Source organism: Triticum urartu, chromosome 5A (genome assembly GCF_056163025.1).
Source record: "Triticum urartu cultivar PI428250 chromosome 5A, HENAU_Tu73, whole genome shotgun sequence".
NCBI classification, from domain to species: domain Eukaryota; kingdom Viridiplantae; phylum Streptophyta; class Magnoliopsida; order Poales; family Poaceae; genus Triticum; species Triticum urartu.
In genome coordinates this window covers 316,805,542-316,819,242 of record NC_141877.1, presented here as the reverse complement: position 1 = coordinate 316,819,242, position 13,701 = coordinate 316,805,542, and positions in this window count along the sequence as shown.

Sequence of the window (13,701 nt, the reverse complement as noted above, 5' to 3'; positions counted from 1 at the left end):
CCATCCGTTAGCTTAGCACTATGATCGTTTAGTTTATTGTTGTTGGTTTCTTCATGACTTATACATGTTCCTATGACTATGAGATTATGCAACTCCCGAATACCACAGGAACACTTAGTGTGCTATCAAACGTCGCAACGTAACTGGGTGATTATAAAGATGCTCTACAGGTGTCTCCGATGGTATTTGTTGAGTTGGCATAGATCGAGATTAGGATTTGTCACTCCGATTGTCGGAGAGGTATCTCTGGGCCCTCTCGGTAATGCACATCACTATAAGCCTTGCAAGCAATGTGAGTAATGAGTTAGTTGCGGGATGATGCATTACGGAACGAGTAAAGAGACTTGCCGGTAACGAGATTGAACTAGGTATTGAGATACCGATGATCAAATCTCGGGCAAGTAACATACCGATGACAAAGGGAACAACGTATGTTGTTATGCGGTTTGACCGATAAAGATCTTTATAGAATATGTAGGAGCCAATATGAGCATCCAGGTTCCACTATTGGTTATTGACCGAAGAAGTGTCTCGGTCATGTCTACATAGTTCTCGAACCCGTAGGGTCCGCATGCTTAACGTTCGATGACGATCGGTATTATGAGTTTATGTGTTTTGATGTACCGAAGATAGTTCGGAATCTCGGATGCGATCACGGACATGACGCGGAGTCTCGAAATGGTCGAGACATAAATATTTATATATTGGACAACTACATTTGTGTTGGAAATATGCCCTAGAGGCAATAATAAAAGTATTATTATTATATTTCTTTGATCATGATAATTGTCTTTATTCATGCTATAACTGTATTATCCGGAAATCGTAATACACGTGTGAATACATAAGACCATAATATGTCCCTAGTAAGCCTCTAGTTGACTAGCTCGTTGATCAACAGATAGTCATGGTTTCCTGGCTATGGACATTGGATGTCATTGATAACGGGATCACATCATTAGGAGAATGATGTGATGGACAAGACCTAATCCTAAGCATAGCACAAGATCGTGTAGTTCGTTTGCTAGAGCTTTTCCAATGTCGAGTATCTTTTCCTTTGACCATGAGATCGTGTAACTCCCGGATACCGTAAGAGTGCTTTGGGTGTATCAAACGTCACAACGTAACTGGGTGACTATAAAGGTGCACTACAGGTATTTCCGAAAGTGTCTGTTGGGTTGACACGGATCGAGACTGGGATTTGTCACTCCATATAACGGAGAGGTATCACTGGGCCCACTCGGTAATGCATCATCATTATGAGCTCAAGGTGATCAAGTGGTTGATCACGGGATCATGCATTACGGTACGAGTAAAGTGACTTGCCGGTAACGAGACTGAACAAGGTATTGGGATACCAACGATCGAGTCTCGGGCAAGTAGCATACCGATTGACAAAGGGAATTGTATACGGGGTTGATTAAATCCTCGACATCGTGGTTCATCCGATGAGATCATCGTGGAGCATGTGGGATCCAACATGGGTATCCAGATCCCGCTGTTGGTTATTGACCGGAGAGTCGTCCCGGTCATGTCTGCTTGTCTCCCGAACCCGTAGGGTCTACACACTTAAGGTTCGGTGACGCTAGGGTTGTGAAGATATGTATATGCAGTAACCCAAATGTTGTTCGGAGTCCCGGATGAGATCCCGGACGTCACGAGTAGTTCCGGAATGGTCCGGAGGTAAAGAATTATATATAGGAAGTGCTGTTTCGGCCATCGGGACAAGTTTCGGGGTTATCGGTATTGTACCGGGACCGCTGGAGGGGTCCCGGGGGTCCACCGGGTGGGGCCACCTGTCCCGGGGGGCCACATGGGCTGTAGGGGGTGCGCCTTGGCCTGCATGGGCCAAGGGCACCAGCTCCAAAAGCCCATGTGCCTAGGTTTCCACAAAAGGGAAGAGTCCCAATGGTGGAAGGCACCTCTAGGTGCCTTGGGGGGGAGGGAAACCTCCCCTTGGCCGCCGCACCTAGGAGATTGGATCTCCTAGGCTGGCGCACCACCCCCCCCCCTTGGCCCTCCTATATATAGTGGGGGAGAGGAGGGACTTGACACACCAGCCCCTGGCGCCTCCCTCTCTCCCCGTTACGTCTCTCTCTCGTAGTATAGGCGAAGCCCTGCTACTGTGACGCCCTGCATCCACCACCACGCCGTCGTGCTGCTGGATCTTCATCAACCTCTCCTTCCCCCTTGCTGGATCAAGAAAGGAGGAGACGTCATCCGCTCCGTACGTGTGTTGAACGCGGAGGTGCCGTCCGTTTGGCGCTTGGTCATCGGTGATTTGGATCACGTCGTGTTCGACTACATCAACCCCGTTCTTTGAACGCTTCCGCTCGCGATCTACAAAGGTATGTAGATGCATCCAATCACTCGCTGCTAGATGAACTCATAGATGGATCTTGGTGAAACCGTAGGAAATTTTTTGTTTTCTGCAACGTTCCCCAACAGTGGCATCATGAGCTAGGTCTATGCGTAGTTCTCTTGCACGAGTAGAACACAATTTGTTGTGGGCGTTGATGTTGTCAACTTTCTTGCCGCTACTAGTCTTATCTTGCTTCAACGGAATTGTGGGATGAAGCGGCCCGGACCAACCTTACACGTATGCTTACGTGAGACCGGTTCCACCGACAAACATGCACAAGTTGCATAAGGTGGCTGGCGGGTGTCTGTCTCTCCTACTTTAGTTGGAGCTGATTCGATGAACAGGGTCCTTATGAAGGGTAAATAGAAGTTGACAAATCACGTTGTGGCTTTCACGTAGGTAAGAAAACGTTCTTGTTAGAACCCTACTTCAGCCACATAAAACCTGCAACAACAATTAGAGGACGTCTAACTTGTTTTTGCAGCAAGTGCTTTGTGATATGATATGGCCAAAGTTGTGATGAATGATGAATGGTCTATATGTGATGTATGAGGTGTTCATGCTATTGTACAAGGAATCACAACTTACATGTCGATGAGTATGACGGTGACAGGATGATCATGGAGCCCCAAGATGGAGATCAAAGGAGCTATGTGATATTGGCCATATCATGTCACTATTATTATTTGATTGCATGTGATGTTTATCATGTTTTGCATCTTGTTTACTTAGAACGACGGTAGTAAATAAGATGATCCCTTACAACAATTTCAAGAAGTGTTCTCCCCTAACTGTGCACCGTTGCTACAGTTCGTCGTTTCGAAGCACGCCGTGATGATCGGGTGTGATAGATCCTTACATTCACATACAACGAGTGTAAGACAGTTTTACACATGCAAAACACTTAGGATTAACTTGACGAGCCTAGCATGTACAGACATGGCCTCGGAACACAGAAGACCGAAAGGTCGAGCATGAGTCGTATAGAAGATACGATCAACATGAAGATGTTCACCGACGTTGACTAGTCCATCTCACGTGATGATCGGACACGGTCTAGTTAACTCGGATCATGTAATACTTAGATGACTAGAGGGATGTCTAATCTGAGTGGGAGTTCATTAATAATTTGATTAGATGAACTTAATTATCATGAACTTAGTCTAAAATCTTTACAATATGTCTTGTAGACCAAATGGCCAACGTTGTATTCAATTTCAACGCGTTCCTAGAGAAAACCAAGCTGAAAGACGATGGCAGCAACTATACGGACTGGGTCCGGAACCTGAGGATCATCCTCATAGCTGCCAAGAAAGATTATGTCCTACAAGCACCGCTAGGTGATCCACCCGTCCCACAGAACCAAGACGCTATGAACGCTTGGCAGACACGTACTGATGACTACTCCCTCGTTCAGTGCGGCATGCTTTACAGCTTAGAGCCGGGGCTCCAAAAGCGTTTTGAGAGACATGGAGCATATGAGATGTTCGAAGAGCTGAAAATGGTTTTTCAAGCTCATGCCCGGATCGAGAGATATGAAGTCTCCGATAAGTTCTTCAGCTGTAAGATGGAGGAAAATAGTTCTGTCAGTGAGCACATACTCACTATGTCTGGGTTACATAACCGCTTGACTCAGCTGGGAGTTAATCTCCCGGATGACGCGGTCATTGACAGAATCCTCCAGTCGCTTCCACCAAGCTACAAGAGCTTTGTGATGAACTTCAATATGCAGGGGATGGTGAAGACCATTCCTGAAGTATTTGCTATGCTGAAATCAGCAGAGGTAGAAGTCAAGAAGGAACATCAAGTGTTGATGATGAATAAAACCACTAAGTTCAAGAAGGGCAAGGGTAAAAAGAACTTCAAGAAGGACGGCAAGGAAGTTGCTGCGCCCGGCAAGCAAGATGTCGGGAAGAAGTCAAAGAATGGACCCAAGCCTGAGACAGAGTGCTTTTATTGCAAAGGGAAGGGTCACTGGAAGCGGAACTGCCCCAAATACTTAGCGGATAAGAAGGCCGGCAACACCAAAGGTATATTTGATATACATGTAATTGATGTGTACCTTACCAGTACTCGTAGTAACTCCTGGGTGTTTGATACCGGTGCCGTTGCTCATATTTGTAACTCACAGTAGGAGCTGCGGAATAAACGGAGACTGGCGAAGGACGAGGTGACGATGCGCGTCGGGAATGGTTCCAAGGTCGATGTGATCGTCGTCGGCATGCTACCTCTACATTTACCTACGGGATTAGTTATAAACCTCAATAATTATTATTTAGTGCCATGTTTGAGCATGAACATTGTATCAGGATCTCGTTTAATACGAGATGGCTACTCATTTAAATCCAAGAATAATGGTTGTTCTATTTATATGAGAGATATGTTTTATGGTCATGCTCCGATAGTCAATGGTTTATTCTTAATGAATCTCGAGCGTATTACTACACATATTCATAGTGTGAGTACCAAAAGATGTAAGGTTGATAATGATAGTCCCACATACTTGTGGCACTGCCGCCTTGGTCACATAGGTGTCAAACGCATGAAGAAGCTCCATGCAGATGGACTTTTAGAGTCTCTTGATTATGAATCATTTGACACGTGCGAACCATGCCTCATGGGAAAAATGACCAAGACTCCGTTCTCAGGAACAATGGAGCGAGCAACCAACTTATTGGAAATCATACATACTGATGTGTGCGGTCCAATGAGTGTTGAGGCTCGCGGTGGCTATCGTTATGTTCTCACCCTCACTGATGACTTGAGTAGATATGGGTATGTCTACTTAATGAAACACAAGTCTGAAACCTTTGAAAAGTTCAAGGAATTTCAGAGTGAGGTTGAGAATCAACGTGACAGGAAAATCAAGTTTCTACGATCAGATCATGGAGGAGAATACTTGAGTCACGAATTTGGCACACACTTAAGAAAATGTGGAATAGTTTCACAACTCACGCCGCCTGGAACACCTCAGCGTAATGGTGTGTCCAAACATCGTAATCGCACTCTATTAGATATGGTACGATCTATGATGTCTCTTACCGATCTACCGCTGTCATTTTGGGGCTATGCTTTATAGACTGCCGCAGTCACTTTAAATAGGGCTCCGTCGAAATCCGTTGAGACGACACCGTATGAATTATGGTTTGGGAAGAAACCTAAGCTGTCGTTTCTAAAAGTTTGGGGATGCGATGCTTATGTCAAGAAACTTCAACCTGAGAAGCTCGAACCCAAGTCGGAAAAATGCGTCTTCATAGGATACCCTAAAGAAACTATTGGGTATACCTTCTACCTAAGATCCGAAGGCAAGATCTTTGTTGCCAAAAACGGAATCTTTCTGGAGAAAGAGTTTCTCTCGAAAGAAGTAAGTGGGAGGAAAGTAGAACTTGATGAGGTATTACCTCTTGAACCGGCAAATGGCGCAACTCAAGAAAATGTTCCTGAGGTGCCTGCACCGACTAGAGAGGAAGTTATTGATGATGATCAAGATACTTCTGATCAAGCTCCTACTGAGATTCGAAGGTCCACAAGGACACGTTTCGCACCAGAGTGGTACGGCAACCCTGTCTTGGAAATCATGTTGTTAGACAACGGTGAACCTTCGAACTATGAAGAAGCGATGGCGGGACCGGATTCCGACAAATGGCTAGAAGCCATGAAATCCGAGATAGGATCCATGTATGAAAACGAAGTATGGACTTTGACTGACTTGCCCGTTGAACGGCGAGCCATAGAAAATAAATGGATCTTTAAGAAGAAGACAGACGCGGATGGTAATGTGACCATCTATAAAGCTCGGCTTGTCGCTAAGGGTTATCGACAAGTTCAAGGGGTTGACTACGATGAGACTTTCTCACCGGTAGCGAAGCTAAAGTCCGTCCGAATCATGTTAGCAATTGCCGCATTCTACGATTATGAAATATGGCAAATGGACGTCAAAACGGCATTCCTTAATGGTTTCCTTAAGGAAGAATTGTATATGATGTAGCCGGAAGGTTTTGTCGATCCTAAGAATGCTGACAAGGTGTGCAAGCTCCAACGCTCGATTTATGGGCTGGTGCAAGCATCTCGGAGTTGGAACATTCGCTTTGATGAGATGATCAAAGCGTTTGGGTTTACGCAGACTTATGGAGAAGCCTGCGTTTACAAGAAAGTGAGTGGGAGCTCTGTAGCATTCCTCATACTATATGTAGATGACATACTTTTGATGGGAAATGATATAGAACTCTTGGACAGCATCAAGGCCTACTTGAATAAGAGTTTTTCAATGAAGGACCTTGGAGAAGCTGCTTATATATTAGGCATCAAAATCTATAGAGATAGATCAAGACGCCTCATAGGTCTTTCACAAAGCACATACCTTGATAAGATTTTGAAGAAGTTCAAAATGGATCAATCCAAGAAAGGGTTCTTGCCTGTTTTGCAAGGTATGAAATTGAGCTCGGCTCAATGCCCGACCACGGCAGAAGATATAGAAGAGATGAGTGTCATCCCCTATGCCTCAGCCATAGGTTCTATTATGTATGCCATGCTGTGTACCAGACCTGATGTAAACCTTGCCGTAAGTTTGGTAGGAAGGTACCAAAGTAATCCCGGCAAGGAACACTGGACAGCGGTCAAGAATATCCTGAAGTACCTGAAAAGGACTAAGGAAATGTTTCTCGTTTATGGAGGTGACGAAGAGCTCGTCGTAAAGGGTTACGTCGACGCTAGCTTCGACACAGATCTGGATGACTCTAAGTCACAAACCGGATACGTGTATATGTTGAATGGTGGAGCAGTGAGCTGGTGCAGCTGCAAACAGAGCGTCGTGGCGGGATCTACATGTGAAGCGGAGTACATGGCAGCCTCGGAGGCAGCACATGAAGCAATATGGGTGAAGGAGTTCATCACCGACCTAGGAGTCATACCCAATGCGTCGGGGCCAATCAAACTCTTTTGTGACAACATTGGGGCTATTGCACTTGCCAAGGAGCCCAGGTTTCACAAGAAGACAAGGCACATCAAGCGTCGCTTCAACTCCATTCGTGAAAATGTTCAAGATGGAGACATAGAGATTTGTAAAGTACATACGGACCTGAATATAGCAGATCCGTTGACTAAACCTCTCCCTAGGGCAAAACATGATCAACACCAGAATTCCATGGGTGTTCGATTCATCACAATGTAACTAGATTATTGACTCTAGTGCAAGTGGGAGACTGTTGGAAATATGCCCTAGAGGCAATAATAAAAGTATTATTATTATATTTCTTTGATCATGATAATTGTCTTTATTCATGCTATAACTGTATTATCCGGAAATCGTAATACACGTGTGAATACATAAGACCATAATATGTCCCTAGTAAGCCTCTAGTTGACTAGCTCGTTGATCAACAGATAGTCATGGTTTCCTGGCTATGGACATTGGATGTCATTGATAACGGGATCACATCATTAGGAGAATGATGTGATGGACAAGACCTAATCCTAAGCATAGCACAAGATCGTGTAGTTCGTTTGCTAGAGCTTTTCCAATGTCAAGTATCTTTTCCTTTGACCATGAGATCGTGTAACTCCCGGATACCGTAAGAGTGCTTTGGGTGTATCAAATGTCACAACGTAACTGGGTGACTATAAAGGTGCACTACAGGTATTTCCGAAAGTGTCTGTTGGGTTGACACGAATCGAGACTGGGATTTGTCACTCCATATAACGGAGAGGTATCACTGGGCCCACTCGGTAATGCATCATCATTATGAGCTCAAGGTGATCAAGTGGTTGATCACGGGATCATGCATTACGGTACGAGTAAAGTGACTTGCCGGTAACGAGACTGAACAAGGTATTGGGATACCAACGATCGAGTCTCGGGCAAGTAGCATACCGATTGACAAAGGGAATTGTATACGGGGTTGATTAAATCCTCGACATCGTGGTTCATCCGATGAGATCATCGTGGAGCATGTGGGAGCCAACATGGGTATCCAGATCCCGCTGTTGGTTATTGACCGGAGAGTCGTCCCGGTCATGTCTGCTTGTCTCCCGAACCCGTAGGGTCTACACACTTAAGGTTCGGTGACGCTAGGGTTGTGAAGATATGTATATGCAGTAACCCAAATGTTGTTCGGAGTCCCGGATGAGATCCCGGACGTCACGAGTAGTTCCGGAATGGTCCGGAGGTAAAGAATTATATATAGGAAGTGCTGTTTCGGCCATCGGGACAAGTTTCAGGGTTATCGGTATTGTACCGGGACCACCGGAGGGGTTCCGGGGGTCCACCGGGTGGGGCCACCTGTCCCGGGGGGCCACATGGGCTGTAGGGGGTGCGCCTTGGCCTGCATGGGCCAAGGGCACCAGCCCCAAAAGCCCATGCGCCTAGGTTTCCATAAAAGGGAAGAGTCCCAATGGTGGAAGGCACCTCTAGGTGCCTTGGGGGGGAGGGAAACCTCCCCTTGGCCGCCGCACCTAGGAGATTGGATCTCCTAGGCTGGCGCACCACCCCCCCTTGACCCTCCTATATATAGTGGGGGAGAGGAGGGACTTGACACACCAGCCCCTGGCGCCTCCCTCTCTCCCCGTTACGTCTCTCTCTCGTAGTATAGGCGAAGCCCTACTACTGTGACGCCCTGCATCCACCACCACGCCGTCGTGCTGCTGGATCTTCATCAACCTCTCCTTCCCCCTTGCTGGATCAAGAAAGGAGGAGACGTCATCCGCTCCATACGTGTGTTGAACGCGGAGGTGCCGTCCGTTCGGCGCTTGGTCATCGGTGATTTGGATCACGTCGTGTTCGACTACATCAACCCCGTTCTTTGAACGCTTCCGCTCGCGATCTACAAAGGTATGTAGATGCATCCAATCACTCGCTGCTAGATGAACTCATAGATGGATCTTGGTGAAACCGTAGGAAAATTTTTGTTTTCTGCAACGTTCCCCAACAATTTGGACACCAGAAATGTTCCGGAGAAGTTTCGGATAAAACCGGAGTGCCGGAGGGTTACTGGAACCCCCCGGGGGAACTAATGGGCCTCATGGGCCTTAGTGGGGAGAGAGAGAGAGAGAGGCGGCTAGGGCAGGCCGCGTGCCCCTCCTCCTTGGGTCCGAATTGGACTAGGGAAGAGGGGCGGCGCCCCCCTTTCCTTCTCCCTCTCTCCCTCTCATTCCTTCCCCCTCTCTTCCTTGTTGGAAACCTATTAGGAACACACAAGTTGATTGTTTAGCCGTGTGCGGTGCCCCCCTCCACAGATTTCCACCTCGGTCATATCATTGTAGTGCTTAGGCGAAGCCCTACGTCGGTAACTTCATCATCACCGTCATCATGCTGTCGTGCTGATGAAACTCTCCCTCGACCTCAACTGGATCTAGAGTTCGTGGGATGTCACCGAGCTGAACGTGTGCAGATCGCGGAGGTGCCGTACCTTCGGTGCTAGGATCGGTCGGATCGTGAAGACGTACGACTACATCAACCGCGTTGTCATAACGCTTCCGCTTTCGGTCTACAAGGATACATGGACAACACTCTCCCCTCTCGTTGCTATGCATCACCTAGATAGATCTTGCGTGTGCGTAGGAATTTTTTTGAAATTACTGTGTTCCCCAACAGAATTTACTAAGCACCTGTTCATTTTTTCCAGGTGTTGCTGATAAGGGGAAGAACATGGTTATGTGACTGTTGTAGATTGTGTGCTAGCCGTATAGATTGAATATAATGCATGGTTATGTGAGTGTAGATTGTGTATGAATTGTAGTTGTACCATGTCTCATCTGGAATTGATTGTTGTCATTACTGAATAAAATAGAAGACGAAAGAGAAAAGGGATTATTATGACACCAATGAGTCCCTTTGTCTTGGCGTAATTATTGTTGTTGTTAGAAATTTATTATTGTTTCTATTGATGTGTGAATATTATTTGGTGTCATCATGCAATTCTAGACTATTTATTCATTCTTATTGCGAGGGAAGAAAATGGGATGTCTAGATAGCCCGCCACTTCGAATTTGGCTCAATCCAGACCATTCTCTCTCTCGCTCTCTCTCTCTCTCTCATTTACATCTTCTCTCTTTCCATCCCACCAATCATATGCATTTGTTCGGACAAATGAGGGACAAATGGGAGCTGTCTTTGCATGCATTGACAAATGGGATTCCCGTGGGCATGTCCGAGGACATTATCTAGACACATCCACAAACATACGGAGAGTCATGTTGAAGATGCTTTAAGCATATAGTTCATGCATTTATTAAGTCACTACCCCTAAGTATGAAGACATTCCTGTGTGGCAACTATAGCAAGGAATGAAAACAAGACATGCTAGCTAGCTGCCTAAGGAAAACTCCCATGTGAATCACTAAATCGCCCGCAAATGTCCGAACCACGCATTACGAGCATTTTTTGCCATCCAACGACGGTCACCAAAATTGTCCGGACCAGTCCAGACGCCCGATATCCCACAATCCGACACCAAAAGAATGAGAGATTTGGGGAGTCTGGACGTCCGCCACTTTGGACTCCGACACCCCCTGTCCATCCAAAAACCCCACCAGGAGCACTTTTTCCATACTCCGTCCCTCGCGCCTATGCTCTGTATCCACACCCTCGGTGACCAACGCTGCCATTGTACCACTCTGGGTGCCTCCCAGTCCTTTTTGTACCTCTGTCGTTCCACCTAGGCGCCTTCCTGCCTTAGACTACGTCACCAATCCAACATGAATCTGGTTGCAGCCTCGGTATTCTCCGCTTCCTGTCAACAGCGTCCATGGCAAACACCACGCCCCACAAGTGTTCAGCCAAATGACATTGCCTGATTTTTTATGTTCTCTTAGTTTACTTTGAATAAAACGCGATGGATTTGGACAAGGAGTACTTCTACAATGAGTTCATGGAGTCATCTTTGTCGGATGAGAAGGAGGAATATGAGGATAAAACAACAACGACGAGGGTGATTCTTGACATGGTGCATGCGGAGGATCATGTTCTCAACTACAAGGGATCAATAATGGGATACTAGGTCGTGAATCTAAATAGGGCACATGGGCATATGATGTTGGTCGGCGACTACTTTGCCCCAATGAGTTACTCAAGCCCTATTTCTACTGTCGACTTCGGATGTGGTGACATGATGTCCATGCATATGATGATTACTTCATCCTGATAGATGTCATGTACACAGCTGCAATGAGGATGTTTGCATATGGCACGACCACAAATTTGTAATGAGTACCTTCGGATGTCTGAAAGCACATGCCTCAAAGTGATTGTCAAATTTGCTACTGCAGTGGTGAAGCTGTTGGACCAGAGTACTTGAGGGAACTAACTCATGTAAACACAACAAGGCTCATGGCAATTGGAAAATCGAGAAGGTCTCTAGGTATGCTCAAATCTGGAAATGAAAGAATTGCCATATGCGGTTTCTAGGTATACTCAAATCTAATAAATGAAAGAATTGTCATATGCTCAGCAAGGGCAATACCAACTCCATTGCAAAAAGGGAACCATCATTCTTGAAGAAGTTGCATTATATGACCTTTCATTTCTGCACTCTTTCTTTGGCATGTTTGGGTCTTACAATGGCAACAACATGTTACAGCGGTCTCCATTGTTTGCAGGTTGTTCGCAGGCACTCTTGAGTGCAACTATACCATCAATTGTCATGATTACAACATAGATTACTATCTTTGTGATGGTATCTATCCTCCGTGGGCAGCTTTCATCTATACCATCTTTGAGCCAAGGGTAATATAAATGACACTTTGTCCAAAGACAAGAGACTACTAGAAAGGATGTCAAGGGAGCAATTGGAGTGCTCCAAGCCCGTTTTATAGTTGTTCGTGAAACCGCTAAACTATGAGGTCCATAGACATTTGGAGAGAATATGACAGCTTGCATGATCATGCACAACATGATTGTGAAGGATGAGGGTGAAGAAGTTAGCTATCGCCTGAATTTTCAAAACGTGGTGATCCTATCTAGCTTCCATAGCATAGGATTTATCCAAATGCAAAATCAAATTCAACCTCAAGAAACTCATGAACAGATGCAAATGATCTGGCTGAGCTTCTTTGGGCATTTCATATGGACAATCAGCACATGTGTCGACTAAGTTGAATTCAAACTTAAAACAATTTTATTTTAAAACATTATCTTTGAAATGAGCAAATGCAGAATGATCTGGTTGGGCTTCTTTGGGCATTTCATATGGACAATCAGAACGTGTGGCTGACTAAGTTGAATTCAAACTTGAAACTATTTTATTTCCAAATTTTATGTTTGAATTGTACTATTTTTATTATTTTTGTTGAATTGGAATATTATCGTTCAATTACTTTAGAATTGTGCTATTTACCTTTGATTGTTTTGTGTAGTCGGCGTAGAGAAAAATCCGGCAGCGAACATTTGATGCATGCGGTTGAATAACCTCCTCAAAATAGTCTTTCATCCTACTTGTGCTTTAGCAAAACTGTATAAATAAAGCCACCGCCACATACATACAACCGTTTGAATGACCTCCGCACCGATTCCAGTCCACGACCACCATGGAATAGGCTTTCATCCTACTTTATAAATAAAGCCACCGCCACGTCCATACAACCATTTGAATGACCTCCACCTCGATTCTAGTCCATGGTCTCCGTGGACACTTCCGTGGGGTCCGTTTTAATGATCCACGCTGGAGTAGCCCAAAGCTACTACCTCTATCTAGGTTTATTAGTCCCCGGTGTTTTTTGAGTCAAGAATTGACCATTAATTTAACTACCAAAATATACTTGGAATCCACTTTCGAATATAAATCCAACAATATAACTTTTGTGGCATACAACTTAGATTTTATTAGTCAAATCTGCATCAAATATATGGTTAAAATTTGACACAAAATACGTTGAAGACCAATAAACCCGGACAAACCCCGACGGAGGTACATCAAACTAATCATGTCGGAACAATTGGACAGAGCTCACGGGTAGCACATAGCCATCATGGCATCAGACTTGGGCGCAGCAGTGCATGCGGCATGATCACGTTAAAAGACGCCGTATGTAACAACCTACACAGCAGTGATTCATCAAGCGGCTCCAAATCTCCAGTATCTATCAAAAGATCATCCAGCCTACTAGCAACTTACAAGATCCACCCACAATTGCAAGGGAGAGACAGAAAACTGGAGTGACTGAGGATTCCATTTTTCGGGGCCCCATGATGAATGAAACAAAATACATTCAGATGCAATGCAAGTGACCATCCAATCTCTCCAGCTCTAGGGGAGTCTCTGTCAGGGGCGGTCGCTGGAACATGCGGCAGCTGGATCTTCAGCTTGCCCCACACCTTATTGGTTTTGCCTGTTACTACTGCTACCCCA